Consider the following 7,580-nt stretch of genomic DNA (forward strand, 5'->3'; position numbering starts at 1 on the left):
TAAGGGCAAGAACACAACTTAACTAAGGGCTCATGTCTTTACCTCTCTCATATAGGCCCCGATCTTAATCCCAAAAGACCTTTGGGATAAAAAGATAGAAAAGCCATTCAAAGGGCACAAGGACTTAAACCCTTCCGAATCGCAGTGGAAGTTCCATCCTTGGCACAGTAGTATCTGTTTGATTTTCACCCATCTCAGCACTCTCCTTCCTCAAGGAGGGGTGTTAGATTTCCCCCCCAAATACTAGAATTTAGATTATTTAATAACAACTAGCCTAAAGGTGAGCGAGCCGGACGAGAAGACAGACAGTATGAGGGTTTAAAAGTCCCGGACTCAGAGTCAGCTGCAGGGAAACCAGGCACTAACTTATTGCACTAACTGGGGGCCAACCAGTTAATTTCTCTGCTCACCCGGTGTACCCTTCTTTCAAATGTGGCAGTTGGACTAGATGAGAGGTCTCTGTTGTCTAGTTCTTATTAAATGTCTCATGATTCTGCAAGAGGAAATCATATGGAGGCTTTCCTGGAATCAAGACACCATGCTACCCTGCTGTCTGTGTTGTTGAGTATCGTTGAGATATTCATGAGTAACTCTCTTCCCTCCTGGGTGGGGTTAAAGAGGTGACCTCCGTATGTTCTGCCACCCTCGGCAGAACACACAGTATGTCCCAGTGCAAATTATTTTAGAAGGTGGGGTGGTACTTTTTCTTCTTGGGAACAAGTTGGTCCACTTTGAATTTGGAAGGGCTTGATGGAGATGAATGGGAAGTTTAAACGAGGACAAGCAATATAACCCCACACCCTGAAAATTACCTTTCAGGGAAGTAATATTTCATTACGTTAGTAAAGTAGTCATAAATCTCATTTATTGTAAGAACTTGTCATTTGTGTTTAGTTCTTATTTCACGATGTAAAGGCCCAAATACTTCTATCTATCTATCTACCTACCTACCTATCTATTGATGGTTAATTTTATGTGTTAACTTGACTAGACTAAAGGATGCTCAGATAGCTGGTAAAACATTATTTATGGATATTTCCGGAAGAGATTAACATTTGAGTTGGTGAACTGAGCAAAGCAGATGGCCCTCCCCAGCGTGGTGGGCCTCACCCAATCAGTTGAGGGCCCAAATAGAACAAAAAAAGCAGACGAAGGATGAATTCACTCTCTCCCCTCTTCAGCCAAAATATCCACTTTTTGGCCCTCAGACGCTGGCACTCCTGGTTCTCTGGCCTGTAGACTCAGACCAGTACTTACACATCTGCCTCCTGACTCTCAGGCTTCGGGCTTTGACTGAATTATTCCACCAGCTTTCTTGGTTCTGTACTTCGCAGACAAAGGATCTTGGAACTTCTCTGCTCCAAAACTGTGTGAGCCAATTCCTATCTCCTCATACATATATATCTACATACATCCTGTTGGTTTTGCTTCTCTGGAAAACCCTGGAGAGAGAGAGACAGACAGACAGACAGACATGTATATATATGAGACATCTCTATATATGTATGTGTGTGTGTATATACATATATACATATTTAATATGGTTGTCAATGACAAGGATAGGCAGTTTGAGCTAAAGAATGTTGTAATCATCAGTTCCAATAAGTAGAAGGCCACCCCTTTGTACTGTGTATTATGAAGTGGATGGTTCTTTCTTTAAATATTTCAAAATGAATATTTATATATCAAATATAATAATTTCCAAATTTTGTGTTTATAAGGACTGCCTGGAGCTTATACTAAAAACATAGATTCTTGGTTGCCGCCCTTGCCGCCCTAGCGCGGTGGCTCAAGTCCTGGGCTACACATTGAAATTATACGGGAGCCTTAAAAAATACTCCTGCCCAGGCTGAGCCCTAGAGATTTTGATTCAGTCTGCAGTGTGGCTTGACGTCTAGAGTTTTAAATGTTCTCCAGGTAATTCTGTTGGGCAGAGTGAGTTGCCCAAAGTTCCTGGGTGATTCTTCTCATCAGGAGAGTTTGGAGAACCGCGATCTACTCCCAAGATGTCTTCAGAACCCGCATTATGTTCCGGAGGCTGAACTCCTCTCACATCTGCCCCTGGTTCACCTTCCCTCTGATGCTCTAGTTAATCTTCAAAGCGATGATTCAGTCGCGTCAGAACCTTCAGACCTTTAGTGTCTCTTAAAAATCCAGATTCTTGAACCCTATCCCAGATCTGATGAGTCAGAATCTCTGAAGGTGGAGTTCAGAAATGTGCATTTCTAGGAGGTCTTTTGTGTAATTCCGAGTCCAGCAAAATTACAGCTACAGCTTTAAAGACTGTGGCGTGGAGCCAAAGACAACAATGCATTGTAGGAGCTCAAGAGGTAGATACTAACACCTGCTGTCATTTCCTCCCTTACTGGGTGCTGCGTGACACCAAGCCAGCCACCCCGTAGTAAAACCAAAGAAAGCTTTTCAAAGTGTTGAGTGTATGACTCGTGAGAACTGCATATAAGAAAGGCAGAAATGATTCATAAGGCAATGTCACTGCATCCTGCCACTCAACAAATACAGTCGACTGTATACGTGGCCTGAAATTAGGGAAGGTAGTGTCGCCAACACATTATCACTTCGTAGCTCTCTGGTCTTCCTGAAGTTTCCGTGTGACTCATGGACTTGATTGAGAGAATGAATTCATTGGCTAGGAAAAAAATCTTAAAATTTTGATGCCTGTCTTCCAGTTGTATATTAAGAGGTATTTTCTCATTTCATCCCCTCCCAACCAAAAAAAAGAAAAAGAAAAAGAAAAAAACCCAAAAAGCTCAGAAATAAATGACATAAAATTGAATACTTTGTCAAAGTAGTCGCTTGTTGAACATGTATCTACCTCCTTAGGCTGCAAGGGCAGGGCAGGAACTGCATATACTGTCCTATTTCCCATTGTCACACTGGCATGTGGCACTGGACCTTGCACACAAATGATTAAAAATATTTGCTGATCAAATGAAAACCATATCTATCACTGGTTAAAAATTCTCCAATTAAGAAAACTTGAGGCCAGGCGCCGTGGGTCACGCCTGTAATCCTAGCACTCTGGGAGGCCGAGGCGGGTGGATCGCTCGAGGTCAGGAGTTCGAGACCAGCCTGAGCAAGAGTGAGACCTCGTTTCTACTAAAAATAGAAAGAAATGATCTGGCCAACTGAAAATATATATATATATATAAAAAATTAGCCGGGCATGGTGGCGCATGCCTGTAGTCCCAGCTACTCGGGAGGCTGAGGCAGGAGGATCGCTTGAGCCCAGGAGTTTGAGGTTGCTGTGAGCTTGGCTGATGCCACGGCACTCACTCCAACCTGGGCAACAGAGCGAGACTGTGTCTCAAAAAAAGAAAAACAAGAAAACTTGAGGCCGGGCGTGGTGGCTCATGCCTATAATCCTAGCACTCTGGGAGGCTGAGTCAGGAGGATCACTCGAGATCAGGAGTTCGAGACCAGCCTGAGCAAGAGCAAGACCCCGCCTCTACTAAAAAAAAAAAAAAAAAAGAAAGAAAGAAATTAACTGGACAACTAAAAATATATAGAAAAAGTTTGAGGTTGCTGTGAGCTAGGCTGATGCCACGGCACTCTAGCCCGGGCAACAGAGCGAGACTCTGTCTCAAAAAAAAAAAAAAGAAAGAAAACTTAAAAACCGATTCACTTATATTGTACTTACAGCTAGAGTGGTGTAAGCAGTAGGAGCAGCAGCAACAATAATCTAGTATCTTTAAACCTGGAAATATAAAATAAACTCACACGTTTCTTTATAGAATTTATTCTGGATAGAAAGAAGTATGGACATGCTAGTTATTAATTTTAGATGCGAAAGGTTATGTTTCTGGCCACCTCATCAAACATCTCAAAGCCCAAATTAGTGGCTAGCCAACTAGATACCTGTCTCTCTCCCTCTGTATGTGGTCACATATTAGCTGTATAATCCAGCCCCATGTACCTATCTAGCTAGATAGCTCTCTATGTGTATATGGCTATCTAGCTGTATGACAGTCATATCCCTAGCTAGCTAGACATCTATCTGTCTATATGGCTATATTAGAACTGAAAAGACTTTAAAGAAGTCTGTGTGATTTCATGCCCAACAGAAGATTTCAATCTGACGCTTCCTAAACGCCACACTTGTTTTTGTTAATTTACTTCTTTGCTGTTCTAATGCCTGCTATTATTATTTATTCATGTAGAAAATGATGACAAGCAAATGGAACTTCACCTAGATCAGCACAGTGATAAGGGTGTTTCACGCCAGGGAACAGCTGTGGTTGGTTGGACCGGCCCAGTTCTAGTTCCTGACTTTATCACTTAATAGCTGCACGTATAATCTTGCACGGGTCGAGGTCCAGTCAGGAGAGACTGTTCCTACGAACGCAGTTGTTAATTAGATCAAGGAAAGACAACTCCAGATTTTAACTGCAGGAAGCAGCCCCCATCCCTAGGGATGGGGAACAAGGAGATAGAGATGGATTCATTGGAATTAAGACATTAGGGGAGGAGTCCTGTGGGTGGGGGGCTCTGAGGAGAGAGGCGTGATGAAGCTGGTTCTGCAGTGCTGGACAACTGCATACTGCAACTGCACACTGCAACTGCACACTGCAACTGCAAACTGGATTCTTATGCAGCTGGAGAAAGGACTTCTGCTGCTGGAGGGAGAGTGAGGAACCATGCAGGGCTGATCGACGCCCACCAGAAGCACAGCAGAGAAGAAGCCTACAAGAAACCCACAGGAAGTGGCCAGGAAAGAGCATCCCCCTTCTTCCTCCCCCAGCCTTGCAGTCACCCTCTTGCACCCCCCTGGGCAGAGACTAGCATGGAGCCCGCCAGAGAAGCAGAAATGAGGCTCCCCAGCCTCCGAATTCCACAGCAGAAGGGAGAAGGGTGATTTGCAGCTGAGACATAAGTTAATGACCTGTGCAGGTAGAATAGTGATAAGAAGTACTGCGTGCTAGGTAAGAGCTGGGACTGGCCTTATCGTCTCATATTTAGTTCCTGACCCCATCACTTCATAGCTATGTGACCTCTGGCTACTTACGCTTGATAAAATCAGTTTGCCATAGGTATGAAATGGGCTCCATGCTAACATCATGGAGTTGTTGTGGGAAGTAAATTTGATAAGGAGGTAAACCCCTTTTACTTAGCATACCGCCAGGCACTGGAGTATGGACAAATGTCGGCAACTATCCATTTCATTTGCATTATATACGGAGGGGGTGGCTTGATTATTTTTAAGCAAAAGCTTCTGATTATATTGTAGATGAGTTTTCAACCTATGAACTGGGAAACTTGGATCTGCAGTGGCATACATGGAATGCACGTGTCAAACAGCGTGATTTCGAAAGCATATCTACTGTCATTCAGTACTTCATCATTTTCCCACTATGTGCCGTGCCCTTGTCATTATAAAATACACGTTTTAGCAGAAGATACACAGCTACACAATTATAATAAAGTAGTATGAGAGCTAGGTTAGGGGAAGTCTAGGGATGTAATAGCGATGCACAGCCAGCCTCAACCAGGGCTTGGAGGAGATTTTCCGAGGAAGAGAGACTTCAGGTGAGGCCTAAGTAAGACAGGCAAAGTTTGAAGAGTAAAGAAACACACCACGTACTTTTGAAAATTAAAAATTAAGAATTTACAAGCAAAATATTTGGCAATGCTAGTGACAATGAAGAAGCTAGTATTCGATGAACAAATTAAAGAAGATCTTCAGACTGCACAGTGAGAATGTTTCGTCCTATTTCTTGCGCGGGCCAGGATGATGTCACATGCTTGTTTTCAGTCCTTCTAGAGAGCTCAGTGGAGTGTGGAGTCAAGGCTCAACAGGTACTCGTTGGAAAGTACAGTTTCATAATTGTGCATTAATCTTCTTTCTTGCAATACTGAGTTCCTTGAGGGACAGAAGATCATGCCACATTGGTATTTGTGGCTGGACTGTCTAGCAGGGCTGGCACCTATAGGTGTTCGACTGTCCACTTGGATTGAAATAGTGTGAAAATCAGAACTGAACAAAGCAATATATTTCATATTTAAGTTATAGAAGTTACCTATTAAATTTTAATATTATGTGCCCTAGGGAATAGGTTTACTCATTTGGCTTGTAAAAATTGTCCAGGAAGAATTAATAATACACTATTTTATTCCCACACAAAGTTTCCTTTAGTTCTCGAAGAACTAAAAAACCTACCTGTTCTTCACGATATAAATCAAGGACAATCTTTCCCATGACCCTTTTTCTAACAAGTCTAGCCAACTATTAATCTCTCCTCTTTCTCTCTCCCACTACTTATTGTCTTTATTTTGCACTTGACCTGTGATTACATTTAAATGAACTATGATATATACTTATATTTTTTTCTAAATGTTTGTAAGTTACTTCTTTTCCCAGTTTGTTAAGTGCAGGATCAAGAGATAATTGGGGTGGAGGACAGCTAAGGGAACAAATTCTCTACAGAGTTTATTAAAACTGAGCATAAATTGGGCGCTTAACAAATATTTGCTAGATGGATGAAAGGAAAAGAGCTAGTGAGATGAATAAAATGAATCTAAGAACTGTTTTTAAGAAATACTACGTCCCTTATAATAAAAGGCAAAGAAAGCATTAGAAGAACTTGGTCTTGTCAGAACACTTTATGAAAAATAAGTCCTACAGTCAAGAAAGGTAGCAAATCAACTAAAAACAGGCCATTTTCTACTATGCTAGACTACCTCCACTAATAGAAAAATCCCTACTTAAATATGTCAATAAATATTAACAGTCCCCTAAAGCTTTGACTAACTTTCCCATTACCAGTTAAAATTGCAGATGCATAACACTGTTAACACTTTATTTTGGGTTTTTCTAGTGCAATTTAAATAAGAAATAAACATAGAGTATGGTACTCTCCTTAAGTCAGGTAGAAAGGCTGGGAAAATATTCCTTGTGCTTTTCACAGGAATATTTTCAAATTTCTAATCTGAAAAGAATGAAAGTACATTATCTTTCTGGAAATCAGCACTTGAAAAATCTGTGCATTGGTGAACATTCTTGAGCATATGGACTTTAATAAAATAAGAAAAGCACTATGCTAGGATTTTTAAAATTTATCATTAATAATATATATGGTAAAACATAATTGACATTTTTTTCCTCTAGTGAGTGATAGTTCCAACCTATTTGTGAGTCTCTCTTTGGATCAAGGCAAGAATGACCTCACTGGGCATTGTTTGGTTTCCAGCGTTTAAACATTCGGACATTTGTGTTCGGGGCTGGGTCTTGGCTTGGAATTTACGACCCACATGAGTTTTGCTTTTCTGGAAGGTGGAACGTAAACAATAAACAGTAAACAATAAACAGTGCAGTTCATGTCCTACAAATACAGAAAATATATATGTACATACACAGGTGCACGTGTACATACATGCGCACATATACGTGCATACACACGTGCACATAGTACATACACAGGGCACACACGTGCATACACACGTGCACATACGTGCACACACATGTGCACATATGTAAACACATGCACACAGGGCACATACGTACACACACATGTGCACATACTGCAAACACGGGCACACATGTGCATACTCACGTGCACACACAC

The sequence above is a fragment of the Lemur catta genome, chromosome 26 (genome assembly GCF_020740605.2).
Source record: "Lemur catta isolate mLemCat1 chromosome 26, mLemCat1.pri, whole genome shotgun sequence".
NCBI classification, from domain to species: domain Eukaryota; kingdom Metazoa; phylum Chordata; class Mammalia; order Primates; family Lemuridae; genus Lemur; species Lemur catta.